This window comes from Dipodomys merriami, unplaced genomic scaffold (genome assembly GCF_024711535.1).
Source record: "Dipodomys merriami isolate MVZ:Mamm:240054 unplaced genomic scaffold, mDipMer1.0.p SCAF_23, whole genome shotgun sequence".
NCBI lineage: Eukaryota > Metazoa > Chordata > Mammalia > Rodentia > Heteromyidae > Dipodomys > Dipodomys merriami.
In genome coordinates, this window is record NW_027203715.1 from 23,258,660 (window position 1) to 23,277,059 (window position 18,400).

The window sequence follows — 18,400 nt, forward strand, 5'->3', positions numbered from 1 at the left end:
TTTGGTTAGGGTGAAGGTTAATTTTAGGTTTAGGGTTAGCATAAGGTTTAGCCTGAGGGTTACGGTACGGGTTAGTGTGAGGGATAGGTTTAGGGTTAGGTTTAGAGTGTGGACTATGGTGAGGGTGAGGGTTGGCGTTAGTGTTAGGGTTATGGTTAGGTTCAGGGGTCGTTAATGGTTAGGATTAGGTTAAGGACTAGGGGTTAGGCTGAGGGTGAGGATGAGGTTGAGGGTGAGGGTTAGGGTTAGAGTGAGGGTTAGATTAAGAGTGAGAAAGTGGGGGAGATTTTGGTTTAGGGTTAGAGTTAGGTTGAGGGTAAGGGTTAGGATTAGGGTTAGCACTAGGTTTAGGCGGAGGGTGAGGGTGAGGTTGACCGTGAGGTTTAGGATTAGGGTGAGGGTTAGGGTTAGTTTTAGGGTGAGGTTTAGGGTTAGGGTTAGGGTTAGGGTTTGGTTAGGGTGAAGGTTAGTTTTAGGTTTAGGCTTAGATTAAGGTTTAGGCTGAGGTTTAGGGTTAGGGTTAGTGTGAGGGTTAGGTTTAGGGTTAGAGTTAGGGTGTGGGCTAGGCTGATGGTGAGGGTTAGGGTGAGGATGAGGGTGAAGGGTTAGTTTAGGTAAGTGTTAAGGTTAGGTTAGGGTGAGGATTATGGTGAGGTTGAGGGATAAGGTGAGGGTTAGGGTTAGGGTGCGGGGTAGGGTTAATGTGAGGGTTAGGATTACGGAGAGGGTGAGGGTGAGGGTAAGGGTTAGTGTGAGGGTTAGGGTGAGGGTGCAGTTTAGGATTAGAGTTACGGTTAGGATTAGGGTGAGGGTGAGGATTAGGGTTAGTCTTAGGGTGAGGGTTAGGGTTGGGGTGAAGGTTAGGGTTAGGGTTAGGGTTAGGGTGAGGGTGAGGGTTAGGGTTAGGGTTAGTGTTAGGAATAGGCTGAGGGTGAGGGTGAGGGTGACGTTGAGCGTTATGGTTATGGTTAGAGTGATGGTGAGGGGTAGGGTGAGGGTGATGGTTATTGCGAGGGTGATGGTTATTGTGAGGGTGAGGGTGAGGTTTTCGTTTATGTCAAGGATAGGGTTAATCTGAGGTTAGGTTTAGGGTGAGTGTTAGGTTTAGAGGTAAGGTGAGGTTTAGTGTTAGGTGATGTTTAGGGTGAAGGTGAGGGTTAGGGTGAGGGTGAGGATTACTGTATGGGTGAGGGTGAGGGTTAAGATTGGGAATACGGTTAGACTTAGGGTTAGACTGAAGTTGAGGGTGAGGGTGAGGGTGAGGGTTTAGGTTAGGTTAGTTTAGGGTTAGGGTGAGGGTTATGGTTTCTGTGAGGGTTATGGTTATGGTTAGGGTTAGGGTTAGGGTGAGGGGAAGGGTTCGAGTGAGGTTTAGGGTGAGGGTGAGGTTTAGGGTTAGGGTTAGATTTAGGGTGAGGGCTTGTGTGAGGGTGAGGGTTAGTGTGAAGGTAAGGGTGAGGGGTTCTTTTAGCCAGGGTTTAGTGTTGTGGTGAGGGTTATGGTGAGGGTGAGGGTTAGGTTGAGGGTTAGGTTTAGGGTGAGGGTTACGGCAAGGGTTAGATTGAGGGTTATGGTTTGGGTGATGTTTAGCATGAGGGTGAGGGTTATGGTGAGGATGAGTTTTCGGGTGAGGGTCAGGGTTCGAGTGAGGGTAAGAGTTAGGGTGTGGTTGAGGATTAGTGTTAGGTTGAGTATTAGCATTAGATTTAGGGTTAGTGTGAGGGTGAGGGTTAGGGCTAGGATTAGGTTTAGGTTGACGGTTAGGATTAGGGTTAGGTTTAGTAGGATTGTTAGGGTGAAGGGTAGGGTTAGGGTTAGGGTAAGGAAGAGAGTTAGGGTGTCGGTGAGTGTTAGTGTGAGGGTCAGGGTAAGGGTATGGGTGAGGGTTAGGTTTAGGGTGAGGATTAGGGTTAGAGTTAGGTTAATGGTGAGGGTAAGGGTTAGGGTGAGGTTTAGTGTGAGGCTTAGGGTTAGGGTTAGGGTGAGGGAGAGGGTGAGGGTGAGGTATAGGGTTTGGGTTAGGGTTAGGGTGAGTGTTATTGATAGGTTTACGGTTAGGGTGAGAGTGAGGGTGAGGGTTAGGGTAAGGTTTAGGGTTAGAGTTAGGGTGAGGGTGAGGGTTAGTATTAGGGTTAATATTTGAGTTAGCCTGAGGGTGAGGGTTAAGTTTAGGGTAAGTGTTAGGGTTAGGGGTACGTTTAGGGTGAGGGTTAGGGTTAGGGTTAGGATGAGCGTTAGGCTGAGGTTTAGGTTTAGGGTTAGTGTGAGGGTTAAGAATTAGGGTTGGGGTTAGGGTTAGGGTGAGGGCTGGGGTTAGGTTTAGGATTATGATAAGGGTTAGGTTGAGGGTTAGGTTTAGTGTTAGTGTGAGGGTTAGGTTTAGGGTTAGAGTTAGGTTTAGGGTCAGGGTAAATGTTTGGGTGAGGGTTAGGGTGAGGGTGAGGGTTAGGGTTAGGGTGAGGGTTAGGGTGAGGGTGAGGGGGAGTGTGAGGGTTTGGTTTAGGGTTAGAGTTAGGGTGAGTGTGAGGTTCAATAGTAGGGTTAGCACTAGGTTAAGGCTGAGGGTGAGGGTGAGGTTGAGTGTGAGGTTTAGGCTTAGGGTGAGGGTTAGGGTTAGGATTAGGGTTAGGGTGAGGGTTCGTGTTAGGTTAGGGTTAGGATGAGCGTTAGCCTGAGGGTTAGGGTTAGGGTTAGTGTGAGGGTTAGGATTAGGGTTAGGGTTAGGGTTAGGGTTTAGTTAGGGTGAAGTTTTGTTTTAGGTTTAGGGTTAGGATAAGTTTTATCCTGAGTCTTATGGTTAGGATTATTGTGAGGGTTAGGTTTAGGGTTAGTGATAGGGTGTGGGCTAGGGTGAGGGTGAGGGTGAGGGTTTAGTTTATGTAAGGGTTAAGGTAAGGTTAGGTTGAGGATTAGGGTGAGGTTGAGGATTAAGGTGAGGGTAAGGGTTAGGGTTAGGGTTAGGTTTACTGTGAGGATTAGGGTTACGCTAAGCGTGAGGGTGAGGGTAACGGTTAGGGTGAGGGTTACGGTGAGGGTGAGGGTTAGGATTAGAGTTAGGGTTAAGATTAGGTTGAGGTTGAGGGTGAGGGTTAGTGTTAGGGTGAAGGTTAGGGTTGGGGTGAGTCATCGGGTTAGGGTTAGGGTTGGGGTGAGGGTGAGGGTGAGGTTTTTGTTTACGTGAGGGTTAGGGTTAAGATGACGTTAGGGATAGGGTAAGGGTTAGGGTTAGGGTTAAGCTAAGGTTTACAGTTAGTGTGATGTTTAGGGTGAGGGTGAGGGTTAGGGTAAGGTTCAGGGTGAGGGTTTGGATTGGGAATAGGTTAGGGTTAGGGTTGGGCTGAAAGTGAGGGTGAGGGTGAGGTTGAGGCTGAGGGTTAGGTTTAGGGTTAATGTTAGGTTTAGGGTTAGGGTGTGGGTAATGTTTACTGTGAGGGTTATGGTTATGGTTAGGGTTAGGGTTAGGGTAAGGGTAAGGGTTAGAGTGAGGTTTAGGGTGAGGGTGAGGTTTAGGGTTAGGGTTAGTATTAGGTTGAAGGCTAGGGTGAGGGTGAGTGTTAGTGAGTTTTAGGTTGAGGGTTTATTTTAGCCAAGGATTTGGGTTATGGTGAGGAATAGGGTGAGGTTGAGAATTAGGTTTTGGGTTAGGGTTAGGATGAGGTTTAGGGCTAGGGTTAGGGTGAGGGTTAGGGTTTGGGTGATGTTTAGCGTGGGGGTGAGTGTTAAGGTGAGGGTGAGGGTCAGGGGGTGGGTGAGGGTTAGGGTTAGGTTGAGTGTTAGCGTTAGGTTTAGGTTTAGTGTGAGGGTGAGGGTTATGGGTAGCATTAGGGTTAGGTTGAGGGTTTGGATTAGGTTTAGGGTTAGTCTGAGGGTGAGGGTGAATTGTAGTGTTAGGGTTTGGGTGAGGTTTAGGGTGAGGGTGAGGGTTAGGGTGAGGGTGTGGGTGAGGGATACTGTTAGGTGTAGGGTTAGGGTGAGTTTAAGGGTGAGGTTTAGGTTTAGGAATAGGGTTAGGGTTAGGTTGTGGGTGAATGTTAGTTTTAGGGTGAAGATTAGGGTTAGAGTTAGGTTTATGGTGAGGGTAAGGGTTAGGGTGGGGTTTAGTGTGAGGGTTAGGGTAAGGGTTAGGGTGAGGGTGAGGTATAGGTTTTGGGTTACGGTTAGGGTGAGGGTTAGGGATAGGTTTAGGGTTAGGTTGAGGGTGAGTGTGAAGGTTAGGGTTAGGTTTAGGGTTAGAGTTAGGTTGAGGGTGAGGTTTAGGGTTAGTATTAGAGTTAGCCTGAGGGAGAGGGTGAGGGTTAGGGTTAGTGTGAGGGTTAGGGTTAGGGTTAGGGCGAGGGTTAGGTTTAAGTTTAGGGTTAGGGTCAGGGTTAGGTTGAGGGTTAGGTTTAGGGTTAGTGTGAGGGTTAAGTTAAGGGTTAGGGTAGGGTTAGGGTCAGGGTAAAGGTTAGGGTGAGGTGTAAGGTGAGGGTGAGGGTAAAGGTTAGTGTGAGGGTTAGGGCGAGGGTGAGGGTTAGGGTTAGGGTGAGGGTTAGGGTGAGGGTTAGGATAAGGGTTAGGGTGAGGGTAAGGGTTAGGGTGATGGTAAGGTTGAGGGTGAGGGATAGGATTATGATGTGGGTAAGGGTTAGGGTTAGGGTTAGCGTGAGGTTTAGGGTTAGGGTGGGGGTTAGGGTTAGGGTTAGGGTGATGTTTATTGTGAGAGTATCGTTTAGGGTGAGGGTGAGTTTTCTGGTAAGCATGAAGGTTAGGATGAGGGTGAGGGTTAGGGTTACAGTTAGGATTAGGGAGAGGGGCAGGGTGAGCATTAGCGTTAGGATTAGGGTTAGAGTGAGGATGAGGGTGAGGGTTAGGGTGTGGGTAAGTGTTATGGTTAGGGTTAGGGATAGGGCTAGGGTGAGGGTGAGGGTTAGTGTGATGGTTAGTGTGAGGGTGAGGGTTTCTTTTACATTAGTGTTACGGTTAGGATGAGGATTAGGTTGAGGGTGAGGGTTAAGCTGAGGTTAGGGTTAGGGAGATGGTTAGGGTTAGGGTGATGTTTAGTGTGAGGGTGAGTGTACGGTGAGTGTGAGGGTGAGGGTGAGGGTTAGTGTTAGGGTTAGGTTTAGGTTGAGGGTGATTGTGAGGGTTAGGATTAGGAATAGGATTAGGGTTAGGGTTAAGCTGATGCTGAGGGTCAGGGTGAGGGTGAAGGTTGGGGTCAGGGTTAGGATTAGGGTTAGAGTGAGGGTTACGGTTAGTGTGAGGGTAATGGTTAGGGGTAGTTGAGGGAAAGGATTAGGGTGAGAGTAAAGATTAGGGTGAGGGTTAGGGTGAATGTGAGGGTTTGGATTAGGGTTTGTGTTAGAGTTAGGGTGAGGGTTAGGATTTGGGTGATGTTTAGAATGAGGGTGAGGGTTAGGGTGAGGATGATCGTTCGGGTGAGGGTGAGGGTTAGGGTGTGGGTGAGGATTAGGTTTAGGGTGAGGGTTAGCGTTAGGGGTAGGTTTAGGGTTAGGTTGAGGGTTAGGGTTAGGGTTAGGGTGAGGGGTAGGGACAGGGGTAGGGTCAGGTTTAGGGTGAGGTTTAGGGTGAGTGTGAGGGTTAAGTTGAGGGTGAGGGCGAGGGTTAGGGTTATGGTTTGCGTTAGACTTAGGGTGAGTTTGAGGGTGAGGGTTAGGTTTAGGATTAGGGTGAGGGTTAGGGTTAGGTTGAGGGTTAGGGATAGTGTTAGGGTTAGGGTAAGGGTGAGGGAGAGTGTTAGGTTTAGGTTTAGGGATAGAGTTAGGGTGAGGGTGAGGGTTAGGATTAGGTTAGATTTAGGGTTAGGCTGAGGGTGATCGAGAGGATGAGGGTGAGGGTTAGGGTTAGGGTGAGGTTTAGGTTTCCGGTTAGGGTGAGCGTGAGGGTTAGGAGTAGGGTTATGGTTAGGATGAGGGTTAGGCTAAGGGTTAGGGTTAGGGTTAGGGTGAGGTTTAGGGCTAGGTTTAGGGTTAGGATAAGGATTAGGCTGAGGATTAGGTTTCGGGTTAGTGTGAGGGTTAGTTTAGTGTTAGGGTAAGAGTTAGGGTGAGGGTAAAGTTTAGGGTGAGGGTTTGGGTGAGGGTGAGGTTTAGGGTTAGGGTGAGGGTTAGGGTCAATTTTAGGTTTAGGGTTAGGTTTAGAGTGAGGGTAAGGGTGTGGGTAAGTGTTATGGTGAGGTTTAGAGTGAGGGTGAGGGTTAGCCTCAAGGATAATATTAGGATTAGTGTTAAGGTGAGGGTTAGGGTTTGGGTGAGTGTTAGGGTGAGTTTTAGGGTGAGGGTGAGGGTTAGGGTGAGGGTAAAGTGTTAGGGAGTGGGTTACGGTGAGGCTGAGGGTTATGGTTAGCATTAGGGTGAGGGTGAGGCTTAGGGTGTAGTTTTGGGTTAAGGTTAAGGATACGGTGAGGATTAGGGTTAGGGTTAGGTTGAGGGTGAGGGTTAGGGTGAGGGATAACATTAGAGTTTGGGTGAGGGTTAGGTTTAGAGTGAGAGTTAGGGTTGGTTTAGGGTGACTGTAAGGGTTATTGTGACGGTTAGGTTGAGTGTGAGGTAGGATGAGGGTTAGGGTTAGGGTGAGGTTAGGGATAGGTTTAAGGTTAGGGTGAGGGTTAGGGTTAGGGTTAGCATTAGAGTTTGGGTGACGGTAAGGCTTCGGGTGAGGGTTAGGGTGAGGATGAGAGTTAGGGTTAGGGAGAGGATCAGGGTAAGTGTTAGCATGAGGACTAGGGTTAGGTTTAGGATTAGGGTGAGTGTTTGGGTTATGGTGAGGGTGAGGGTGAGGGTTAGGTTCAGTATTAAGATTAGGGTTAGTGTGAGGGTTAGTGATAGGGTTAGGGTTAGGGTGAGGGTTAGAGTTAGGGTAAAGGTGAGGGTTAATCTGAGAGGTAGGGTTAGGTTTAGGGTGAGAGTTAGGCTCAGTGTGAGGGTTAGGGTTAGGGTGAGGTTTAGGGTTAGGTTTAGGGTTAGGGTGAGGGTGAGTGTGAGGGTGAGGGTTAGGGTTATGGTGAGGGTTAGTTTTAGGGGGAGGGCTAGGTTGAGGGTTAGGTTGAGGGTGAGAGTGAGTGTGAGGATTTCAGTTAGGTAAGTTTTAGGGTTAGGGTTAGGGTGAAGATTAGGGTGAGGTTGTGGGTTAGGGTTAGGGTGAGGGTGAGGGTGAGGGTGAGGGTTAGTGTTAGGATGAGGGTTAGAGATAGGGTTAGAGTGAGGGTGCGGGTGAGGGTGAGGGTTAGGCTTAGGGTTAGTGTGAGGTTTAGGGTTACGGTGAGGGTTATGGTTAGGGTGAGGGTTAGGGTTAGGGTTAGGTTGAGGGTTAGTGTTAGGTTGATGTTTAGTGTGAAGGTGAGGGTTAGGGTTTGGGTGAGTTTTCGGGTAGAGTTGGGGTTAGGGTTAGGGTTAGGGATAGGGTTAGGGTTTAGCTAAAGTTTAGGGTGAGGGTTATGATTAGGGTTAGCGTGAGGGTTAGGGTTAGGTTTAGGGTTAAGATGAGGTTTAGGCTGAGGGTTAGGGTTAGGTTTAGGGTTAGTGTGAGGGTTTAGGTTAAGGTGAGGGTTTCGGGATTTAGGTTTAGGGTTAGTATAAGGGATAGGGTGAGGGTTAGGGTTACGGTTAATATGAGTGTTAGGTTTAGGGTTAGGGTTTGGGTTAGGTTGAGGGTAATGGTTAGGGTGAGGGTTAGGGTGAGGCTGAGGGATAGGTTTAGGGTGAGGGTTAGGTTGAGTGTTAGGATTATGGTTATGGTTAGGGAAAGGCTGAGGGGGAAGGATAGGTTGAAGGTGAGCATTAGGGTTAAGGTTACTGATAGGGTGAGGATTTGGGTTAAGGTTAGATTTAGGGTGAGGGTTAGGCTCAGGGGTAGGGTTAGGGTTAGGTTGAGGGTTAGGTTTAGTGTGAGGTTTAGGGTTAGGGTTAGAGTGAGGGTTAGGTTTAGTGTGTTAGTTAGGGTTAGGGTTAGGTTGAGGGTAAGGGTTAGGGTGAGGGTGAGGTTTAGGGTTAGCATTAGGTTTAAGGTTAGGGTTAGGATGAGGGTTAGGGTGAGGGAGAGGGTAAGGGTGAGGGTAAGGGTTAGGATGAGGGTTAGGTTTAGTGTGAGGGTGAGGGTTAGGTTTAGTGTGAGGGTGAGGGTTAGGTTTAGGGTGAGTATTAGGGTTAGGGTAAGGGTGAGGGTTAGGGTTAGGGTGAGGGTCAGGGTGAGGGATAGGTTTAGGTTGAGGATTAGATTTAGGGAGAGGTTTAGTGTTTGGGTTAGGGAGAGATTTAGGGTTAGGGTGATGTTTATTGTGAGGGTGAGTGTTCAGGTGAGGGTGAGGATTAGGGTGTGGTTGAGGGTTAGGGATAGTATGAGAGTCAGGGTGAAGTGTAGGGATAGGGATAGAGTGAGGGTTAGGGTTAGTGTGAAGGTTAGAGTTAGGGTTAGGGTTAGTGTTAGTGTGAGGATAAGAGTTAGGGTTTGGGTTAGTGTGAGGGTGAGGGTTAGGGTTAGCGTTAGGGTTAGGGTGAGCGTTATGGTGAGGTTTAGGGTTAGGGTGAGGGTTAGGATTAGAGTTAATGTGAGGGTTACTGTTAGGGTGATGTTTAGGATGAGGTTGAGGGTTAGTGTGAGGGTGAGAGTGAGGGTGAGGGTTAGTGTGAGGGTGCGGGTGCGGGTGAGGGTGAGGGTGAGGGTGAGGGTTAGGGTTAGGTTTAGGGTGAGGGTGTGGGTTAGGGTTAGGATTAGTGTTAGGTTTAGGCTGAGGGTGAGGATGAAAGTGAGGTTGAGGATTAGGGTTAGGGTTAGGGTGAGGATTCGAGTTAGTGTGAGGGTTAGTGTGATGGTGAGGTTCAGGGTGAGGGTGAGTGTTAGAATGATGTTGAGGGTGAGGGTGAGGGTTAGGGTTAGGATTAGGTTAAGGTGAGTTTTAGGGTGAGGGTTAGGGTTAGGTTTATTGTTAGGGTTAGGGTTTGGGTTAGGTGAGGGTGAGGGTGAGGGTTAGCGTTACGGTTAGGGTTAGGGTTAGGGTGAGGGTGGGGTTCAGGGTTAGGGTTAGGATTATGTAAAGGGTAAGGCTGAGGAGGAAGTGGAGGTTGAGTGTGAGGTTTTGGGTTAGGGTTACGGTTAGGGTGAGGGTTACTGTTAGGTTTAGGGTAAGTATAAGGGCTAGGCTGAGGGTAAGGGTTAGGGTTAGTGTGAGTGTTAGGTTTAGGGAGAGGGTATTGGTTAGGTTGAGGGTAAAGTTTAGAGTGAGGGTTATGGAGAGGATGAGGGTTAGGGTTACCGTGAGGGTTCGGGTGAGGGTTAGGGTTAGGGTTATGGTTAGGGGTAGCGTGAGGTTTAGGGTGAAGGTTAGGTTTAGGGTTAGGGGTCAGGTGTGAGTTAGGGTGTGGGTAAGTGTTACAATGAGGGATGGGTGAGGGTGAGGTTTAGGAGGAGGGTGAGGGTCAGTGTTAGCATTAGGGTTAGGCTGAGGGGTAGTGTTAGGTTTAAGGTGAGGGTTAAGTTTTAGTGTGAGGATTTGGGTTAGGTTTAAGGTGAGGTTTAGGATTAGTGTGAGGGTTAGGGTTAGTGTTAGGGTGAGGGTAAGGGTTAAGGTGAGGTTTAGGGTGAGGGTGAGGTTTAGGGTTAGCGTTAGGTTTAGGTTTAAGGTTAGGATGAGGGTTAGGGTTAGGGTTAGGGTGAGGCTGAGGGTGAGGCTTATGTTTAGGATGAGGGTTAGGGTAAAGGTGAGGGTTCGGGTTAGGTTTAGGGTGAGGGTTAGGGTCAGGGTAAGTGTTAGGGTGAGGGTTAGGGTTATGGTTAGGTTTAGTGTGAGGGTCAGGGTGAGGGTTAGGGTTAGGTTGAGGGTTAGGGTTAGGGTTAGGGTGAGAGTTAGGGTTACGTTAGTGTTAGGGTGAGGGTGAGGGTTATGGTCAGGGTTAGGTGGAGGATTATGGTGAGGGTTAGGGTTAGGATAAGTGTTAGCGTTAGGGTTAGGCTGAGGGTGATGGTGAAAGTGAGGTTGAGGGTTAGGGTTAGGGTTAGGATGAGGGGTAGTGTGAGGGGTAATGTTAGGTTTAGGGTGAGGGTTAGGGTTAGGGTGATGTTTAGGGTGAGGCAGAGGGTTAGGGTTAGGAATAAGATTAGGGTTAGGGTTAAGCAGAGCCTGAGGGTAAGGGTGAGGGTGCAGGTTAGGGTCAGGGTTAGGATTAGGGTTAGAGTTAGGGTTATGGTTAGTGTGAGGGTTATGGTTAGGGTTATGGTGAGGGTAAGGGTTAGGGTGAGAATAAAGGTTAGGGTGAGGGTTAGGGTGAGTGTGAGGGTTTGGATTAGGGTTTGTGTTAGTGTTAGGGTGAGGGTTAGGATTTGGTTGATGATTAGAGTGAGAGTGAGGGTTAGGGTGTAGGTGAGGATTAGGTTTAAGGTGCGGGTTAGCGTTAGGGGTAGGTTTAGGGTTAGGTTGAGGGTTAGGTTTAGGGTTAGGGTGAGGGTTAGGGACAGGGGTAGGGTCAGGTTTAGGGTGAGGTTTAGGGTGAGTGTGAGGGTTAGGTTGAAGGTGAGAGTGAGGGTTAGGGTTAGAGTTTGCGTTAGACTTAGGGTGAGTTTGAAGGTGAGGTTTAGGTTTAGGATTAGGGTGAGGGTTATGGTTATGTTGAGGGTTAGGGATAGTGTTAGGGTTAGGGTAAGGGTGACGGTGAGTGATAGGTTTAGGTTTAGGGTTAGAGTTAGGGTGAGGGTGAGGGTGAGGGTTAGGATTAGATTATTATTAGGGTTAGACTGAGGGTAATGGAAAGGGTGAGGTTGAGGGTCAGGGTTAGGGTGAGTTTGAGGGTGAGGGTTAGGTTTAGGATTAGGATTAGGTTTAGGGTTAGGGTGAGTGTTACATTGAGGGTGAGTGTGAGGGTGAGGGTTAGTGTGTGGGTGAGGGTTAGTGTTAGGGTGAGGATTAGGTTTAGGCTTAGGGTTAAGGTTATGGTGAAGGTAAAGGTTAGGGTTAGGTTTAGTGTGAGGATGAGGGTTAGGGTTAGTTTTAGGGTTAGGGTGAGGGTTACGGTTAGGGTGAGGGTGAGGGTGAGGTATAGGTTGAGGGTTAGGGTGAGGGTTAGGATGAGGGTTAGGCTGAGTGTTAGGGTTAGGGTTAGCGTCACCGTTAGGGTTAGGGTTAGGTTTATGGTTAGTGTGAGGGTTAGTGTTAGATTTAGGGTTAGCCTAAGGTTTAGGCTGAGGGTTAGGGTTATGGTTAGTGTGAGGGTTAGGTTTAGGGTTAGGGTAAGGGTTAGTGTGAGGGTAAAGGTTAGGTTGAGAGTTACGTTGAGGTGAGGGTTAGGGTTAGTGTGAGCGTTATGGTGAAGGTTAGATTTAGGGTTATGGTGAGGGTGAGGGTGTGGGTAAGTGTTAAGGTGAGGGTTATGGTGAGGGTGAGGTTTAGGTTTAGGTTGATTGTAAGGGTTAGGGTGAGTGTACTGGTGAGGCTGAGGGTTAGGGTTAGCGTTAGGGTTAGGGTTAGGGTGAAGGTTAGGGTGAGGTTTTGCCTTAAGCTTAAGGATAGGGTGAGGATTAGGGTTAGAGTTAGGTTTACGGTGAGGTTTAGGCTGAGGGGAAGGCTTAGGGTTAGGGTGAGGGTGAGGTTTAGTGTTAGGTTTAGGGTTAGGGTTAGGGTGACGGTAATTGTTAGGGTGAAGGTTAGGGTGATTGTGTGGTTTATGGTTAGCATTAGGTTTAGAGTTAGGGTTAGGATGAATGTTAGGGTTATGTTTAGGGTTAGGGTTAAGGTGAGGGAGAGGGTTAGGGTTAGGTTTAGGGTTAGGATTAGTTTTAGTGTGAGGGCAAGGGTGAGGGTGAGGTTTAGGGAGAGGGTGAGGGTTAGCGTGAGGTTTTCATTTAAGTAAGTGTTAGGGTTAGGGTTAGGGTGAGGTGTAGGGTGAGGGTGTGGGTTGGGGTTAGGTTTAGGGTTTGGGTGAGGCTGAGGGTCAAGGTTAGTGTTAGGATGAGGATTAGGGTTAGGGTTAGGGTGAGGGTGAGGGTAAGGGTTAGGGTTAAGGTTAGTGTGAGAGTTAGGGTTACGGTGAGGGTTAGGGTTAGGGTGAGGAGTAGTGTTAGGGTTACGGTGAGGGTTAGGGTTGGGTGATGTTTAGTGTGAGGGTGACGGTTAGGGTGAGGGTGAGTGTTCTGTTGAGAATTAGGGTTAGGGTTAGGGATTGGGTTAGTGTGAGGGTAAGTGTTAGGGTGAGGGTTAGGGTGAGGGTGAGGTTTAAGGTTAGGTTGAGTGTTAGGTTTAGGGTTATGATGAGGGTGAGCTTTAGGGTGAGCCGTAGGTTTAGGGTTAGGGTTAGTTTGCGGGTTAGAGTGAGGGTAAGGGTTAGGGTGAGGTTAAGGGTGAGGGTGAGTTTTAGGGTTAGGGTGAGGGTAAGGTTTAGGGTGAGGGTTAGGGTTAGGGTTAGTGATAGGGTAAGGATTAGTGTTAGTGTGAGAGTTAGGGTGAGGGTGAGTTTTAGGGTTAGTGTGAGGATAAGTGTTAGGGTGAGGGTGAGGGTTAAGGTTAGGGTGATGGTTAGGGTTAGGGTTATGCTTAAGGTGAGGGTTAGGGTGAGCTGTAGGGTTATTTTGCGGGATAGGGCGAGGGTAAGGATTAGGGTGAATTTTAGGTTAAGGCTGAGGGTTATGGTTAGGGTCAGGTTAAGGGTTAGGGTGAGGGTTAGGGTGAGGTTTTGCGTTAGGGTTAGGGATAGGGTGAGCATTAGGGTTAGTGTGAGGGTTAGGATTAAGTTTATTGTGAGGATAAGGGTTAGGGTGAGGGTTAGAGTGAGGGTGTGGTGTTGGGTTAGTGTTAGCAATAGGGTGAGCGTAAGGGTGAGGTGTAGGTTTAGGGTGAGAGTTATGGTTAGGTTTAGGGTGAGGGTGAGGGTGAGGTTCAGCATTATGGTTAGGTTTAGGGTTAGGGTGAGGGTTGGTTGAGAGTTAGGGTTAGGATTAGTGTTCGGGTTAGGGTGAGGGCTAGGGTGAGTGTGAGGATTGGGTGAGGGTGAGGGTGAGTGTTTCAGTTATGTAAGTGTTAGGGTTAGTGTGAGGATTAGGGTGAGGGTGAGGGTTAACCTGAGGTTAGGTTTAGCCTGATGGTTAGGGTTAGGGTTAGGGTGAGGGTTAGGGTGAGGGTTAGGGTGAGGCTGAGAGTTAGGATTAGGAATATGGTTAGTGTTAGGGTCAGGCTGAGGTGAGGGTCAGGGTGAGGGTGAAGGTTCGAGTTAGGGTTATAGTTAGGGTGAGGGTTAAGCTTAGTGTGTGGGTTAGGGTTAGGTTTATGTTTAGGGTGAGGGTTAGGATTATATTTAGGATTAGCATAAGGGTTAGGCTGACGGTTAAGTTTAGGGTTAGTCTGAGGGGTAGGTGTAGGGTTAGGGTAAGTCTAAAGATTAGGGTGAGGGTTAGGGTGAGTGTGAGGGTTAGGGTTAGGGTGAGGGTTAGGGTGAAGGTTAGGTTTACGGTTAGGGTTAGGGTGAAGGTTAGAGTGTGGGTTAGTGTAAGGGTGAGGGTTAGGGTGAGGGTTAGGATTAGGGTTAGCATTAAGTTTAGGGTGAGGGTGAGGGTTAAGGTGAGGGTTTGGGTTAAGGTTAAAGATAGGGTGAGGATTAGCTTTAGGGTTAGGTTTAAGGTGAGGGTTAGGAGGAGGGGTAGTCTTAGGGTTAGGGTGAAGGTTAGGTTTAGTGTGAGAGTTAGAGTTAGGGTTAGGGTGATGGTAAGGTTTAGTGTGAGGGTTAGGGTGAGTGTGAGGTTTAGGGTTAGCATTAGGTTTAGCGTTAGGTTTAGGATGAGTGTTAGGGTTAGGTTTAGGGTTAGGATGATGGTGAGGGTGAAGGTTAGAGTTAGGATGAGTGTAGGGGTTAGGGGTAGGGTGAGGGTTAGGGTTAGGGTTACTTATGAGGGTTAGGATTATGGTGAGGTTTAGGGTGAGGGTGAGGGTTAGGTTTAGCATTAGGGTGAGGGTTAGCTTTAGGGTGATGTTTAGTGTCCGGGTGAGGGTTATGATGAGGGTGAGTGTTCTGCTGAGAGTTAGGATTAGGGTTAGGGTCAGGGATAAGTTTAGTTAGAGTTAGGGTGAGTGTTAGGGTGAGGGTCAAGTTTAGGGTTAGGGTAATCGTTAGGGTTAGGGTTAGGGTTATGTTTAGGGTGAGGGTTAGGGTGAGCGGTAGGTTTGGGGTTAGGGTTAGTTTGCGGGTTATGGTGAGGGTAAGGTTTAGGGTGAGGTTTAGGTTGAGGATGAGGGTTAGGGTTAGGGTAAGGGTAAGGGTTAGGTTGAGAGTGAGTGTGAAGGTGAGGGTTAGGGTTAGCATTAGAGTTAGGGTGAGGGTGAGGGTTAAAGTGAGGTTTAGTTTGAGGATGAGGATTAGGGTTAGTGTGAGGGTTAGGGTGAGTGTTAGGTTGAGGGTTAGGGTTAGGGTTTGCGTTAGGGTGAGGGTGAGGTATAGGGTGAGGGTTAGTGTTAGGGTGAGGGTTAGGGATAGGGTTAGAGTTAGGGTGAGGATGTGGGTGAGTGTTAGGGTTAGGTATAGGGTGAGTGTGAGGGTGAGAGTTAGGATTAGGAATAGGGTTAGGGTTAGGGTTAGCCTGAGAGTGAGGGTCAGGGTTAGGGTGAGGGTTAGGGTTTGTGTGATGTTTAGGGTGAGGATGAGGGTTAGGGTGAGGATGAGGGCTTGGGTGAGGGTGAGGGATCGGGTTAGGGTGTGGGTGGGATTAGGGTTATGGTGAGGGTTAGCATTAGGTTTAGGGTTAGTGTGACAGTGAGGGTTAGGGGTAGGGGTAGGGTTAGGTTGAGTGTTAGGGTTAGGGTTAGGGTGATGGTTAGGGAGAGGGGTAATGTTAGGGTTAGGGTGAGGTTTAGGATGAGTGTGAGGGTTAGGGTTAGGTTGAGGGTTATGTTTAGGGTTAGGGTGAGGGTGAGGGTTACGGTTAGAGTTAGGGGTAAGGTGAGTTTGAGGGTGAGGGTTAGGTTTAGGTTTAGGCTTAGGGTTAAGGTTATGGTGAGGGTAAGTGTTAGGGTGAGGTTTTGTGTGTGGATGAGTGTTAGGGTTATTATTAGGGCTAGGGTGAGGGTTAGGGTGAGGGTTAGGATTAGGGTTAGCGTTAGGGTGAGGGTGAGGGTGAGGTATAGGGTAAGGTTTAGGTTTAGGGTGAGGGATAGGGATAGTGTTAGGTTAGGGTGAGGGTGAGGGTGAGTGTTAGGTTTAGGTTTAGGTTTAGAGTTAGGCTGAGGGTGAGGGTGAGGGTTAGGATTAGTGTTAGGGTTAGGGTTAGTATGAGTGTTAGGCTGAGGGTTAGGGTTAGGGTTAGCATAATGTTTAGGCTGAGGGTTAGGTTTAGGCTTAGGGATAGGGTTAGGGTGAGGGTTAGGCTGACGTTAAGTGTTAGGGTGAGGTTTAGGGTGAGGTTGAGTATTAGGCTTAGTATCATTCTTAGGGTGAGGTTTAGGTTTAGGTACTGCATTAGGATTAGGGTTAGGGTTAGGGTGAGGGTTAGGATTAGGGCTAAGGTGAGGGTGAGGTTTAGGGTTAGCATTAGGTTTAGGGTTAGGGTGAGGGTTTGGGTTACGGTGAGGGTTACATTTCATGTGAGGGTAAGGATTAGGATGAGGGTTAGGGTTGGTGAGAGGGTTAGGGTGAGGGTGAGGGTTAGGGTTAGCGTCAGCGTTAGGGTGAGGGTGAGGGTTAGGGTTAGGTTAGGATGAGGGTCAGGGTGAGGTTGAGGGTTAGGGTTGGTGTTAGTGTTAGTGTTAAGGTTAGGGTTAGGGTTAGGGTTAGGGTTAGGGTGAGGGTTAGAATGAGGGTGAGAGTTAGGGTAAGGGTGAGGGTAAGTGTTAGTGTGAGGGTTAAGGTGAGGGTGAGGGATAGGGTTAGCATTAGGGTTAGGGTTAGGGTTAGGGTGAGTGATCAGGATAGGGTTAGGTTTAGGGTGAGGGTGAGGGTGAGGGTTATGTTGAGGCTGAGGGTGAGGTTGAGGGTTAGGGTGAGGGTGAGGGTGTGGGTGAGGGTTAGGGTTAGGATTAGTGTTAGGGTTAGGGTTTCCCTGAGGGTGAGCTTGAGGGTGAGTGATAGGGTTAGGTTTAGGTTTAGGGTGAGGGTTAGTGTTAGTGTGAGTATTAGGATTAGGGTGAGGGTTAGGTTTACGGTTAGGGTGCTTGTTAGTGTGAGGTTTAGGGTTAGCGTTAGGTTTAGGTGAGGATTAGGGTGAGGGTTAGGGTTAATGTTAGGGTTAGGTTGAGGGTGAGTGTTAGGGTGATGGTCAGAGTTAGGGTTAGGTTTTAGGGTTAGGGTTAGTTATAGAGTGAGGCTTAGGGTGAGGGGTAGGGTTAGGGTTAGGAAGAGGGTTAGGGTTAGTGTGAGGGTTTGAGTTAGGGTTAGGGTTAGGGTGAGGGTATGGATTAGGGTGAGATTTAGTGTGAGGGTGAGGGTTAGTGTGAGGGTTATTGTTAGGTTTATTGTAAGGTTTATGGTGAGGTCTAATATGAGGTTGCGGTTTAGGGAGAATGAGAGGGTGAGGGAGTGCGTGTCAGTTAGGTAAGTGTTAGGATTCGGGTCAGGGTGAGGATTAGGGTGAGGGTTAGGGATAGGATGAAGTTTAGGGTTAGGCTGATGGTTAGGGTTAGTGTGAGGTTAGGGTTAGAGTAAGGTTTAGGGTTCGGGTTTGCATTAGGGTTTGGGTGAAGGTTAGGGTGTTTTTGAGGGTTAGGGATAGGGTTAGGGTTAGTGTTAGGGTGAGGGTTAGGGTTACGATTAGGCTTAGGATGAGGTTTAGGGTAAGGGGTAGGGTTAGGGTTAGGGTGAATGTTAGGATTAGGGAGAGGGTTAGGGCAAGGTTAAGGGTTAGGGTTAGGGTGAGGTTAAGGATTAGGATGAGGGTGAGGGTTAGTGTTAGGTTTAGGGTGATGGTGAGGGTGAGGGTTAGGGTTAGGTTTAGGCTTAGTTTGAAGGATAGGATGAGGGTTTTGTTTAGTGTTAGTGTTAGGGTTAGGGTGAGGTTCAATATTAGTTGTGAGGTTTAGGGTGAGGGTGGGGGTGAGAGTAAGGGTTAGGGTGAGGGTTAGGGTGAGTTTTAACGTTCCGGTTAGGGCTAGGGTGAGGCTTACGGTGAGGGTCAGGGTTAATGTTATGTTTAGGGTGAGGTTTAGGGTTAGGGTTAGGGTTAGGGTGAGGATTAGGGTGAGGGTGAGGGTTAGGATGAAGGTTAAGGTTAGAGTGAGTATTAGGGTTAGGGTTAGGGTTAGATTAAGGTTTAGTGTGAGGGTTAGAGTAAGGGTTAGGGTTAGGGTAAGGGTGAGTGTGAGGGTTAAAGTTAGGGTTAGGGTGAGTGTTAGGGTTGGGGTGAGGGTTAGGGTTAGGGTTAGGGTTAGGTTGAGGCTTAGGGTGAGGTTTCGGATGAGTGTGAGTGTTAGGTTGTGGGTGACGGTTAGGGTTAGGGTGAGGGTTAAGATGACGTTGAGGGTTAGGGTGAGGGTGAGGGTTAGGGTTAGGGTGAGCGATAACGTGAGGGTTAGGGTTAGGGTGAGTGTGAGGATTAGGGTTAGGGTTACCCTTAGGGTTATGGTGAGAATATGGGTTAGGGTGAGGTTTAGGGTGAGGGTGAGGGTTAGGGTTAGTGTTACCCTTAGGGTTATGGTGAGGGTATGGGTTAGTGTGAGGTTTAGGGTGAGGGTGAGGGTTAGGGTTAGCGTTAGGATTAAGGTGAGGGTTAGCGTTAGGGTTAGGCTGAGGGTTAGGGTTAGGTTGATGTTTAGGGCGAGGGTAAGTGTGTGGGTGAGGGTGAGGGTTAGGGTATAGTTGAGGGTTAGGTTTAGGGTGAGGGTTAGGGTGACGGTGAGGGTTAGGGTGAGGGTGTGGAAAAGGTTTAGGTTAGGTTCAGGGTGAGGGTTAGGCTTAGGTTTAGGGTGAGGGTTTGAGTTAGTGTACAGGTTAGGGTTAGCGTTAGTGTGAGGAAAAGGGTTAGGGTGAGGATTAAGATGAGAGTAAGATTTAGGGTTAGGTTTAGCTTTAGGGTTAGGGTGAGGTTTAGGGTTAGGGTTCGGGTTAGGGTTAAATTGAGGGTGAGGGTTAGAGTTAGGGTTCGGATGAGGGTTAGGTTTGGGGTGAGTGTTAGGGCTACGGTTAGGGTGAGAGTGAGGGTGAGGGTTGCGTTTCGGGTGAGGGTTAGGGTGTGGGTGACGGTTAGTGTTAGGGTGAGATTCAAGGTGACAGTGAGAGTTAGGATGAGGGTGATGGTTAGAGTTAGTGTGAGTATTAGGTTTAGGGTTAGGTTTAAGGTTATGGAGAGGGTAAGGGTCAGGGTGAGGTTTAGGGTGAGGGTGAGAGTTAGGGTTAGCGTTAGGGTTACGGTGAGGGATAGGGTTAGGGTTAGGGTTAGGGTGAAGTTGAGGGTTAGGATTAGGGTTAGGATGAGGTTTAGGGTTAGGGTAATGGTTAGGGAT